Source organism: Siphateles boraxobius, unplaced genomic scaffold (assembly GCF_051911475.1).
Source record: "Siphateles boraxobius isolate OS27281-9 unplaced genomic scaffold, OSU_SipBor_1 26, whole genome shotgun sequence".
In the NCBI taxonomy this organism is placed as follows: Eukaryota; Metazoa; Chordata; class Actinopteri; order Cypriniformes; family Leuciscidae; genus Siphateles; species Siphateles boraxobius.
Window position 1 is genome coordinate 10,179,630 of NW_027508876.1, and position 13,488 is coordinate 10,193,117.

The 13,488-nt window shown below is 35.3% G+C and overlaps 1 protein-coding gene across 1 annotated transcript in view; it reads left to right on the plus strand.

Moving 5' to 3' along the window:
• Nucleotides 1-1,905: 1,905 nt before the first annotated feature.
• Nucleotides 1,906-13,488, plus strand: part of gli3 (GLI family zinc finger 3) — a 248,427-nt gene continuing 236,844 nt past the window's right edge. The window contains exon 1 of the mRNA XM_077244337.1: nucleotides 1,906-2,336. The gene's annotated coding sequence lies outside the window, so the exon portion shown is untranslated. The remainder of the gene's footprint in view (nucleotides 2,337-13,488) is intronic.

Consider the following 13,488-nt stretch of genomic DNA (forward strand, 5'->3'; position numbering starts at 1 on the left):
TTTATTAAATTATGAATTAACTTAATTAGTTTATGGTCCCTAATACATAAATTAACACACATTAATGTGGCTTTTGTAGCTTACATATATAAATGTTTGATGTTATGTGTAATGGATAATCTTAGTCAGATGGTTTTGCTTTGATGTTTTTTTTCTTCATCACCCTCTTTCTTTTTGGTAATTATAAATCTAAAGCAGGGTACATTGGTTAAGTGGTTGTTTTACATTGCTTAACTGGTTGTGCTATATTGGTTTTCTTTGGATTTAAGTGAAAAGCTTAAAAAACCCAGGACACAGAAACATTAAATTTGAGCATGATATCATGCTTCTATCATAGCAAGCCCATTTTATTTTACTTGAACTATGTGATATGAGATCAGCATTAATAGTGTCTTAAGGGTAAATACATTTTCATTGCTGCGCAAACATCAAGGTTTTCTCTCTAACAGACACATCAGTATAGCTTGAACAGCATAAAATGAACTCTATTGGACTTGACTTGTTGGCCACACACGCAGTCAGATTGTGTTTAAGAGATTAGAGTGTGATTTTCAACTGTGAAAAAAAACAGTTGCTGCCCCATTGATTGATGGTGAGCCCAGAAGGTCTTTTTTAACACCCTAATTTCCCTGTATATTGATCATGTATATTGATTAGGAATAAACCTACAGGAGGCACAGTTTTACTTTCGATGTTTGCGAACATCATGGTCTCACTTTGAGTCTTATTTCCCATAGACAGTTTCTACTCTATAATCTTGTCATTTTCCCCCTCCAGAGTATACCTGGCTGATCTATTGAAATAATGCAATGAGAATAATCACAATAACTTAGAAAGACATTACAGATTCTTATTTTCAGACAACAAATGAGGATTTTGTTTAAACACATATAAAGACTATTTCAGTTGTCAGAGGATAATATACTAAAATATTTATTAAATTCCTGTACTTAAAAAGAATCCCTGTTTCAAAGCATGATGATTAATGTATAGAATTTGACAATTAATCAATGTAATGTAAAACATGTCTAAGTTTAACCCTCTTATTAATCAAAATTTCTTGTTTTTCTTGATGAGGTCACTGATTATGAAGCTTTGGAAAATTATATTATTTAAATTTTAAAATTATATCCATGTTCCTTATATAGTTTAAGCGTAAAACCTTATATATATATATATATATATATATATATATATAAACATTTTAGTCAGTGAAATTAATATTTGCTCAATATTTTTTGTGTGTGTTATGTTAAAATGCAGGACAACTCAAAGAAAGTTTCGTTTTTTTTATCATCTTTTAGTTCTTACATAAGAAATTACAATGAATACAAATGAATTTGTGCTTGGCAGCGTAGAACCATTTGTGTAGATTACTTTATTTTGTATGAGTTTTTATTGTTTTATTTGTTTCTCCCAAAGTTCTTGTTGGTGAAGAATGTAAGTTCATTACTTAATATATTTTTCAATGCATTATTAAGAATAAACCCCAAAACCTATTTTTAAGAGTTAACACCCAAAGCTGCTTAGGCTAGGCTACTGTTCTTATGGAGGGTTTGCTTAAAACTTCAGTTTATATATGTTGGACAAATATGTTAAAGAAACATTTTAAACAAGCTTTGAATGTTTTATGTTTTAGTTTCTTGTGTAATTTTCTCCCGTACAGCATTTAGTTTACAAAGCTGTCTAAAGCTGTCCTTTTGAATGTTTTCTCGTTATCACTTTTCATTGCAGTGTCAGTTACACATTTTATATAGAAATAAAAAAGTAGCCTACACTTACAAGTTGAAAGTTGTAATTAACATAATCACGCGCACATCATAGTCTACTTTTAAAGTGACCATTTCATTTTCCCTCTTCAAAAATGACTGCACCGTCTCAGGAAGGAGCGCTGGTATAATACCAGGAGAGAGGGAGGGAAAAGGAGGCAGAAGGAAAAAGAGGAGAGGTAGTGTGTCTGCTCTCCGAAAGGGAGGAGTCAGGCACAGGGAAAGGGTAGCTGAGGCTCAACAAATCAAATCTTCTTTCCCCGAGAAACTCTGCGTTACGCTCTTTATTGCGATAAACGTATAGAAGTTTCACGAGTCGCTGTACTTTTGTGTTTAGACTTAAGGTATGGGCAAAAAGACAGGGCGCTAGTTCAGAACTGGGCTGCTCCTGCAAAGTGAACATAGGACAGAGTGAGAAGACGAGGGGAAAAAGAAAAAAAGTCCGCAGAGCAGTTTTTGGAGTTTCAAGTGAAGAAGCCAAGAGTCTGTCTGCAACAAGCATCTGCAAGCGAGCGAGAAGAAAGTCTTACCAGGAGAGGACAGAAAAGTTTCACAACAGCTGAACTAGTAAGTGGAAGTAGGCTAATGTACAGTTTTCTCAGCCTCTTTGGTTCCATGAAGTTTTGCGAACCGAAGAAGAGGGGGGAAGAGTCGTGTAAAATGTGAAATGCGATACTCCTTCCAGTCTGGTGCAAATGATTACATGAAATATAGGACAAAGCCACGAAAACATTATTGGCAGCGGTCGGTGGCTGTTTATTAGAGTTTTCTGCTTTATAGAAAGTTCGGCAGAGCCGTTTGACAAACGTTGTAACTTATTGTCAAACTTGCTATTGCTATTGCTACCAAACAGACTATTGGTCTGTTAATATTTTGTTTTGTTTTTGTTTTGAAAATGTCCATTTGATTTAGGCTATGCTTGTAACATTGATAGGTAGACCTATCTGTAAATTACTAGACCCATCAGTACAACTGGTTTCAGGGCAATGTGTCCTTGCAACAGTTTAAATAGCCTATTCTCAAATGCTTGAATTTTTAGTGGAAATAGTTCTGAATAAAAGTTTGGGGTCCCGCATAAGCGTCCGTTTTCCTGAATAACAGAAAGCAGAACGTAAGAATGTTTCTTGTATAATTGTGTTAGAAAACATAAATGTGGCTCTTTGATGTAATAGGTCGATCAAACATTTTAAAATAATTATGTGCGATGGTAGGCCTACTATGTAAAATAAAGGCTAATCTATTTACGTGAGAGTGTTTTAAAATTGAACACGTTAAAATTGAAAACTTACATTTATTTGCTGCATTAATTTCGCAAATAAAATCTTAGTTTCAGCCTGCAGTGATATACTGCATGCTCATTGCTCTTTTATATTCACTTCGAAATTTAAGAAAACATATCTGGAGACTGTTAAAATGGAGTATGAATTACAGAAATAATCGCGATAATTAAATAGATAGAAACAAACATTTCATGTGAATGATGACATTTTTTTTTTTTTTAGAAGTGTGACAATTATTAGGCCTACGTAGAAGCTAATACGTTTTCGGCTCTCCATAGGGATACAAATGGTAGGGTAGTAGCCTAAGTGAAATAAATGCGTATGCTTTATTTTAAAAGACTAATGCTAATTAGCCTAGATGTTATTAATCGAAATTATCATTATTTACAGTTTGGATGTTGTGTAAAGTTTTTGTGTCACAGCCTAGATATTTGCTTTCAACTTTTTAAAACTTTCCACACACTGATGCCACGAAAGACTTGTTTGTCGTTTGTCGACGAAGCTTCAGAACATCCGTGTCCCACCAAAGCCCTCCTGACACCTGCGCGCGATTAACGGAGGACGTAGAATCTCACATTCAAAATTCTATATTCACAGTTCAGTTAAACGTTTCGTCACACTTTGACCGTTTATGTTACCTTTTTTGCAAGCTAGCACTGATTAACAGTAGCTAATTACATGATATTGTTTTGTAGAGCTATTATAGTTTATTACAATAACATGCATTTCTTCTCTATTTTTCATTTTATTTTTTAATTTATTGCATTTGCCTTTTATGTACAAGAGTTGTTTCTTAGTGAATTGTCTCTATTGAAATCTGTATATAGTTGACCCAAGGCTGTATTCAGCACACATAAAATGCTAAAAGTCAGGTGTGTAAAATTTTCTCATATTTTAAATGCAATCAATAATTTGTTATATTATACTCTTTGTAATTATGTCAGTTATTAGGCTGTCCGGTAACCTATGAATTTGCATGACATGTCAAACAGGATAGAGAAATATGTCACACAATCTGTAATTTGTCTTTCATGTCAAATTTACCAGTAGGCAATAACAGATAGTTCTGCATTTTTTTCAGCCTGTACTCAATGTTGTTATGAAATAAGCATTCATTCGAGTTCTTCAATTCAAGCTCTGTGATGATAATAAGTCATTGTTCTCTAAAAAGACACAGACCTCAGTGCGATTAGAAAGAAAATCCACAGCATGAGCTTTCAAGTCAGTGTTTATCTCACGCTTCAATGTTTTGGAAACAAATTTGTACCATGTTGCTTTAAAAAGAAAAAAAAATAAATATATATATATATATTTTTTAAAGTAAATGATACTAGATATTATATAATTAAAACAGGAATTAATAAAAAAGCTAAATTTAAAAATATATATATTATTTTTTGGTTTAAAAGAGAAAAATAGATTTGGTTATTGGAATATGAATTTTACTGGAGCTTTGTAAATATCCTAAATGTAAATGTTTATTGTTGCATTTGCTCAGTATGTATTACAGACTTCATAAAATCTGTAGAATGTTTATACTATTATCAAAAATAATTCAAAAAATATTTGCGTGCAATTCTTTGATCAAACAGGTGTTATTTTGCAAAAACACTTGCCTAATCATGATTTATTCACCCTCACTCGTGAGCAGAGTAGACCAGATTAAAAAAGAGTTAATCTGATCAGTCACTCATCAAACTGGAGTTTATCACACCTCATATATGCAAGGCTGCATTTCAGAACAGAAGGTTAGCTGGTCACTCTCGCATTTTCTTTCCCGCTGTACTGAGCGCACTGTGTCACCAGCTAATATTAACAAGTGGAGATGACATACGATTATCCTCAATGTCATCCCACCCCCTCCTTTCACTTACGGAATGTGCATAAAACCCTCAGATTAGGCCCGACGTTGGAGAGGGATGCCTGTACCCTTCACCCTCAGCGTGCTTTAACATCCTAAAGCAACTCTACCTGTCATTAGGTGCATGTGGGAATGAGATGACTAACAGGGGGGCATTGAAATGCTAATGTGGGTTTGAATAGCACTGTGCTTATTGTCCAAACCAATAAGGAACAAATGAATGGGAAATTTGTGTGCCTCTGCGAGGCCGATAGCAGATTGCTATCCTGGAAGTGCTCTCAGGACTTTTTTTTTCATGCTGTGGTTTGTAGTGCAGCAGTTAAGAGTTTTTTTTTGCGAGTCTGAAGTCTCGGAATCCAGGTCGGGCTGATTTTTTTTTAGGTTGAGTGATTTGTTATGATAGATCTGTAGCAGCTTGAGGTGACAACTAGGCTTTTTGCTCATAATCAAGAATCTAACTCCCTGATCTGTTGTCAAATTTGTATATCTTGGAGTAAAATGCATTTTTTCCCCCTATCCAATGTATTTGGCCATGTTTAGCATTTTTGACCCTAACAAGCAGCACCTGATCTAAAATTGCCCGTAAACCTTTGTTGTGCGCTACTGTGGCGCTCTGCTTCCAAAAGCCAGTACTTTCAACTGAAACCTCTCACTTTGATGATTCTCAACTTTGATACGTTCAACATCAAATAAAATGGACACAAAGAGTAAGAAAGAGGAAAGGGAAACAAGTGAAAGCGAGTAATTGAGAAAAAGAGGTGATGCTCTCGAGCTGTGGGCCGCGTCGGATCAGAAGTTGAGCTGTTTTGGAAAAGTAGAGACACGTCAAAAGTGTTCATCTATATTTGTGTCTCAGTGGAGGGGGTCTCTAGCTTTGTAGGGGGCTTGCTCTCATGCTCTCTCTCTTTCCTTTTCTCTTCACCCCCTTCTAATCCCCAGGCCCAGTCATCCCTTCAGGGCATGCCTCAGATCTGCCTCTATGTCAGGACGACCCCTTCCTTCTCTTCTTTCTGTTGCCCTTTCTCTCTTTCTTTTTGCTTTATCTCCATTACCATTTTATCTTTAACTATTACCTCTGAAAATATATGGACATGTTTGGACACTTAAGCCATACTTGAATGTACAAAATGTATGAATATCATTTTGTATAAGATGCAAAATATCATAGCAAGACCTTTTCTCTAAACTAACTTCACTTTTCAAAGCCATTTTTCCCAATTATTTTTAATCAATTGGTGCCAGCATGAAGTAATTTTTTTCTCTAGTTCATAGAGGTGTTCTAGCTGTGTGTAATTCATCACATTAACTATGAACATGTTACACTAATATTTGGCAATCCGAAAGTGTCCAAGTGACCTTAATTTTAAGCAATAAATTGTGTGATCATTTAAAGTCGGCATGCAGTAAAAATTAACCCTTTTCCAAATGCATTCTATATATCGTATTGTGAAGGAATTTGTCCATGTATATGTTTCATGTTAAAAAACCTCAAAATATAGTAACTGGACCTACTGGCGAAAATGGCAGACTTCTCTCTGTTGATGCATGCAGGACTTCTACAGTCATTAAGTCTGCTTAAACCCGTTTTCTGCTAGCTTGTGTTCATCTGCCTCCATGTTTGAGTGCAACTGCCTTCTCAACTTTCAATCAGCAACCGATGCATAGAACCCAGTCCCCACTCTAGTTCTTCATTTTTGATTATCCGTTACACTCAGATACTCGTCACAATATGGAAGAAAAACACTTTCGCTACTTTCTTTTAATGTCTTTATGACTTAAAACTGTTTTACTTAAAGTCTGCTTGTGCTGTCTGTCTTTAAAAATAAATACTTGGTATGAACTATCATACCAGTATGAGATGTATCATATTACTTCTGAAATAAAGACTTTTAGTTTTTAAGTGTGGCTTAAGTGTCCAAATACTTTTGGGGCTCTGTTTCTTGCATTTTCATATTTTATTTTTCATTCTCACATTTTTCTCTCTCATTCAAATACAGCTTTTTAGGCTGTCACATGAAATGAGCAGGTTCATACCAAAGTATGAGAGTGACAGACTTTTCACTGGCAAGGCTGGCTTTTGGAAACTCAAAATTCACCTGCGAATTAGCCTGGTCATTTACCCTTTTAGAGAAGCATTAGCAATGGCAGAAAAAAATAAGCAAATTCACCAGAAAAAGAGAAGTTCTCAAGAAATGTTATTCTTAAGCAGATATTCAGCTTGTCATGCATGTTAGCTTAACCATTAGGCCTGTTAACCAGCATAAACCAGCCTCAACTTCCAGAGAAATTCATGCTGGTCTTGTCAGGCAGTGTGCTACTCGCATAGATGTGTGTATGTGTGTGTGTCATGGATAAAGCTAATGTTTTCTTTACTCAAGTAGGTAGCTGCAAACAAACACATTGTGTGGTGGCAAGAACTTCTTGGTTTGCCTCTTTAATTTGCCATCTGTAAAAACCATATGTAAACCTTTGTGTGAAGTGCAGGAACAAGAAAACTAAGTACTTCCCCATTTGGTGTCAGGGTGTGTTAAGGAGTTGTAACAGAGTGGTTGTGTGTAAATGGTTTTGGCTTTGATGTGAAGTATTTTGAACAAAAGTGAAAACACCCAAACACACACACATAGAGGGGACAGATAACATGGTCCTTCCATGTAATCGATGTCTTGTCTCCTGCTCTGAGATTTTTAGGCATTTCAGATATGAATGAATGAATGAATAAATAAATGAAAATACGTTGAAGCAAATGTTAACTGTAAAATGTAAACTATGTAAATACTTTAAAAAAAGAACATGGTTAAGATTTTTAGAGCATTTCATTTTTTCACAAAGACATAAAAAAAAACTTAAACCATTTAAATGTATCAATTAATAAATCAAAAATGATATGTAAGAACATTCCATAAATAAATATTATTAAATAATACATGTTTTTAAATAAGAAAAAAATTACAACTTTAACGGCTTAACCTTCAACCCTAAGCGTTACAAGGCCAGGGGAGTATAGCTTAATATCAGATTCATATGTAGAAAGATAAAAACAGTGTGTGCCATGGCATGTGTTCTCCCTAAATCCCTAAGTATAGCTCCTTTCATGTTTGCCTCTTCTTCCCTATGTTTTGCACTCTTCTCTGTCCCATTTGAATTCTTTAAAAGTAAATGTCAAAGCCTTTGCTTCCCTATTCCCTGAGATAAATAATGTCCCTATTTACAAAAACAAAATAGGAGACTTAACTATATGAGCAAATTTCAGGCAGGCCTGAAAGACTCCCCCATTGTCATCACAGCATCTGAAGACTAATCGCTTTTTCTCATGCAAAGTGTCCTGGTTTTAAGGGCCAGGGCATAGATGGAGGGAGGGAGGGAGAGAGAGAGAGAGAGAGAGAGAGAGAGAGAGAGAGAGAGAGAGAGAGAGAGAGAGAGAGAGAGAGAGAGAGAGAGAGAGAGAGGACCCTGGGTGTGTAGGGGTAGGGGAGGGGGGTTGCTTTGTTTTAACAATACTCCACGGGGAACTTTGAAGGGGAGGCAGGGCCTATTGGAGGGGTCCCTCTCCCGCTGAACAAAGACCAGTTCCTTCTAAGCAAAAAGAAGGGGAGGTGAAAGTTTCACAGACTAGTTCCCTCAAGGAGATTTTGGAGTGGAGGGGAGCAGAAGGGAGGTAGAGAACAGGGTCTTAGGAGTCCTCGGTTGTTTATAACGATTACTGTTAATTACCAATATTACACACCAACATTCCAAGGGACAAGGGAGGAGGAGGAACACAGGATAGGATTAGTGGTATGATGGTATGTTGTGGGATGGATGAAGCATTGACCAGGAGAGATTGTGTTATACTGTGGCTATTTTTACACGTGCGAGTGCAAATAATAATAATAATATGACATTACCGTGCAAATGTTCCCAAACAAGTTCAGTTGACTTTAGTTGTTTACGGTTGCTGACAACATCACAAGTTGTTGTGTTAATATAATGGCAATGATGTGTATACAATGACTTTGAATATGGCTCAATGTTGATATTATTTATTTTTTAATTGAAGTAGTTTTGTTTTGAACTCAGGTATTACACAATGCAAAGCTGTTTTTTGCAGTGACACCAGACTTATATTTTGTTTGCGTCCTATAAATATATATAAATTAATATACAATTCCCATGTTATTAGAATTTTTCTCATACTGCCCTACCCTAATAGAGGCAAACATTTAGAGAGAAACAGCAGGATACATGTGCACATGGGCAGTAAAGGAGTTTTTGCCACACCACTCCAGATGGCTGCTTTTATCGAAGGGGGCTCAAAATACATCTTATTCTTGTAGGAGGACATGGTTAGACTATGAAATGTATTATTCACACACACACACACACACACACACACACACACACACACACACACACACACACACACACACACACACACACACACACACACACACACACACATACACACACACACACAATCGGACTCTTTAGGTTGTCGGCTGCTCATGGCGGACAGCGAGCATGCCGTGTGCCGTAGTAAAGGCTCATCCAGCAGCCACGGTTAAGACAGAGCGAAAGGTTCCATTTGTCAAAGGTGCTCGAGAGCGCTCCCCCTCTCTTGCTGCCCTGCAGTTTGGCGGCTACTTGCCAAAGTCATTGTCTGAGAGGAGGCAGGACATTACTCACTGCTGAGGGAGGGAGAAAGAGATTTGGGGCCCCAGGCACCCGGCCTGACCGGGTTTATGAATGGGGAATTAGGTTTGCATACTGTGAGTTAGTTACTGTGACAGCAGAGCCCTTTAGACTTGAACTTGACTGGGCTGATGTCCACCAAATGAGGAACAGAAAGAGAGGAAAACAAATAGTGGGAGGGGGGAGGGGGGGTTGATGTTAGCACATTTGCTGTCCTGTGTTGTGTAGTGCATAATAACTCTTAAATGTCCAAAAGTGCATATTTGGATGGTTGACATGTACTGCAGTGTGACATGTTAAAACTATTTTAAACAGCATTTTGGGTTTTTTAGATACAATCATGAAAGCATAATAATTAAATTACCTATATTATGTTTTGTTGTAAAAACAAAACTATGTATATATATATACACACATACATACAGTATTATTTTTTTATATTATATATATATATATATATATATATATATAGTATTATATGATTTTGTATGTTTAAGCTTTAGGGGGTGCACAATGTACTAGAGTTCACAAGAGTTCGGGATATTCATGATGTGGATGCTGCAAGATGTTAGCTTTTTGGAGGGAACATGTGGTGAAAAAGAAGAATGCAAAGTGGAAGAGAAGGAGGAATGTGTTGAGACAGTTCGGAAGGCTGCAGAAAAGGAAAAGAGGGTAGCGAAAGGATGAGAGAGAGTTAAAGAGAGAAAGAGTTGAGCGGGAGTGTTTTTTCCTCTCAGAGCTCAGTATAAGTCTACCTCCCAAAGCTGCGTTCACAAAGAGATTTACAAGACAGGTCTCTACCGCCCTGCATTTCAAGTGTGTGTGCCTGTGTATGTCTTCCAACCTGTGTGAGTTATTTCATGCATATAAAGTGCATGTGAACAGAACTCTGCAGATTTTCACATGCACGTTTCATATTATATTTCAGTACAATTTCAGCAATGTTTACAATATCAGTATGTACAGTAATATGTGTTTCACCTGGGCAACGGGATACCTGGCACAGGCCTACTGATATACGTTTAATAGATTTGAATATGTCCTCTCACAAAAGCTTGAAAAACCTTCAGATGCCAGGAAATGTGTGTGTGTGTGTGTGTGTGTGTGTGTGTGTGTGTGTGTGTGTGTGTGTGTGTGTGTGTGTGTGTGTGTGTGTGTGTGTGTGTGTGTGCCGTGCATCATGTGTCGGTACTGTGTTCAGGGGTACTTCCACATACTAAGGGGGCTCCTTATCTTTTAGAATTATTTATGTTGTTTGGCTTTTTGTGCTACCGTCAAAGCATTTGTCTCCTTCTATTAGACGGAATGACTCTGAAATCTCAACTCATCCCACAAAAATCCCCCTCCGCTTGATGTCTTGATAGTTCACGTTTGCAGCCTGTTGTTAATCATGCAAGTTTTTTGCTAATAAATGCTCGTAAATCAAAATGATCAGTGAAGGCTTGATGTGGTTCACACATCCTAAATAAATATTTTTAATGGCTATCACGTTTTCAAATGTCTTGCGTAACTGCAATTATCCGTCTGCAAGTTACACTACTTTTAAAGGAACAATTTTGGTGCTTGACAGAGTCTTGTGCTGTTTAATAATTTAAGAAAAAGTGCATTACTGTAAAGCAATATTTGTCAGCTGTTAACTCTGTTAAAATCAATTGTCGCTCATTCATATCATTCATATAATTTTAATAATAGTATAAAAATAAATCTAAAAAACAAGATAAAAAATTCAATAAAATAAAATTTAAAGGGTTAGTTCACCCAAAAAATGAAAATTCTCATAATTCACTCACTCTCAAGCCATTCTAGGTGTATATTGAAAGTTGAAAATTGAACGTTATTTGCACATATAACATTTAAAATACAACTTTACAAATCCATTAACGGAAAAAAACAGAAAGAAAAAACATACTGTGCGGGAGAGAGTGAGAAGACCATGAGGTCTTATAAAACCACCTCCCCAAAATCTCATTTAATGGACATAAAATTGCTATTGTCAAGCAAGACAATACAATCAATACATCAATAAACTTAATTATATGTTTTCAGCTCTCTTTTGAAAGAATTTAGAGTGATTTTAGTCTTAAAAACGGGGTCTAAATGATTCCAGAGGGAAGGCCCTCTCTGTATTTCAGTGTAGATTGATTAGCTGTAGTTCTACAAAAAGGAAGATAAAAATCTTTACAACGCCTTGTGGAATAGGCATGAACATCCGAAGAATACATGAAAAAATTATTAAAAGCTCTGGGCATAATATTTGTCATATTCACATACTTATACATAAAAATATTTATGCAATAGAAGTTAACATTAAATATTGTCAAGATGTCATATTTCATGAATAGCGGAACAGATGATGACAATCTATTGGAATTACTCATAATTCTCAAGAATTTCTTTTGTATTAATAAAATCTTATTTAAATATGTTTTGCATGTTGCACCCCAAATAATATTACAGTACAAAATTTGGGGATAGATTAAACTGTAATATAATGGTTTCATTGATGAAATATCAATTAAAGAGCGAACTCTACTCAGTATACCAACAGATTTCATTATTTTTCTGCAAACATGTTGAATATGATATTTCCAAGTTAGTTTTTGGTCGACAATGACACCTAAACATTTTATTTGGTTCACTTGGCTAATTTTTAAACCATCAATTGATACCTCTATGTCCTGGCAATCTCCTTTATTTATTTTTTTACTAAAAATCATAAAATTAGTTTTTTGTATATTAAGAGAGAGTTGATTAACTGTAAACCATTTAGAAATATTTTGTAATTCTTCATTTGCTTATCTTATTAATGTGTCAATGCTAGAATGAGATAATAGAAGACATGTATCATCTGCAAACATGAGTGGCATAACATTTTACATACAACTCTTAAATCATTGATATAAATTGTTGTCCCCACATAAAAGTTGTCTCCTATTTGAGCTCAGATTTTTAACATAAACAAATTGCTCTCTCTCTTCCAAATAGTTTTTGTATCCAAGTTAAGGCTATATGTTTAATGCCATAATTTTCTAATTTTGCTAAAAGAATATTATGATTTACAGTGTCGAATGCTTTCGACAAGTCTACAAATATACCAATAGTGTCATTTTTCTCATGCAGATTTTTTGTAATATTATCGACAAACTGTAAAAGAGCCATTTCTGTAGACATGTTCTCTCTGAAACCATACTGATGATCATATAAGATCAAATTTTCTGTCAAGTGTTTTAATATCCTTTTATGAACGAATTTTTCGAGTATTTTAGAAAAGAAAGGTAATAGTGAAATAGGTCGATAATTGTTAAATACATGTGAATTCCAAGACTTAAACAAGGGAATTACTTTAGCTAATTTGAAATCTCTTGGTACAACACCTGTTTTAAGTGACAAAGAGAGAACATAAGTTACAGGCCCCCATAAAAGAGCAAACTACTTTCTTTATGAGACTAGCTCTAATTTCATCATGTCCTGGAGCTGTGTCCTTCATCTTTAATATAATTTCAAGCACTTCATTAGAAGTTGGAGGATCAAATTCATTGGCATATGGCAAATCAAAAATTTGAGAAGTAAATTTTCCTGTATTCGTAATATTTTTTGCCAGTGAGGGACCAACATTCACAAAGAAATCATTGAAACCGTTTGCCGAGTTGTTTGTTTTTTATTTAATAATTCATTTATAACATTCCAGGTCTTTTTTATATTTTCACAAGAATTTCCCAGCTTCTCAGAAAAATATTTTTTCTTGGCATCTTTTAGAACTTTGCTGAATTTGTTTTTATATTTTTTATAGTACGCAATATTTAACGGTGTGGGGCTAATGAGAGATTTTTTATACAACTTATTTTTAATAATAGAGGATTTTCTTAATGCAGGTGTAAACCATGGCTTAGAAATATTTCTGTTTTTACTT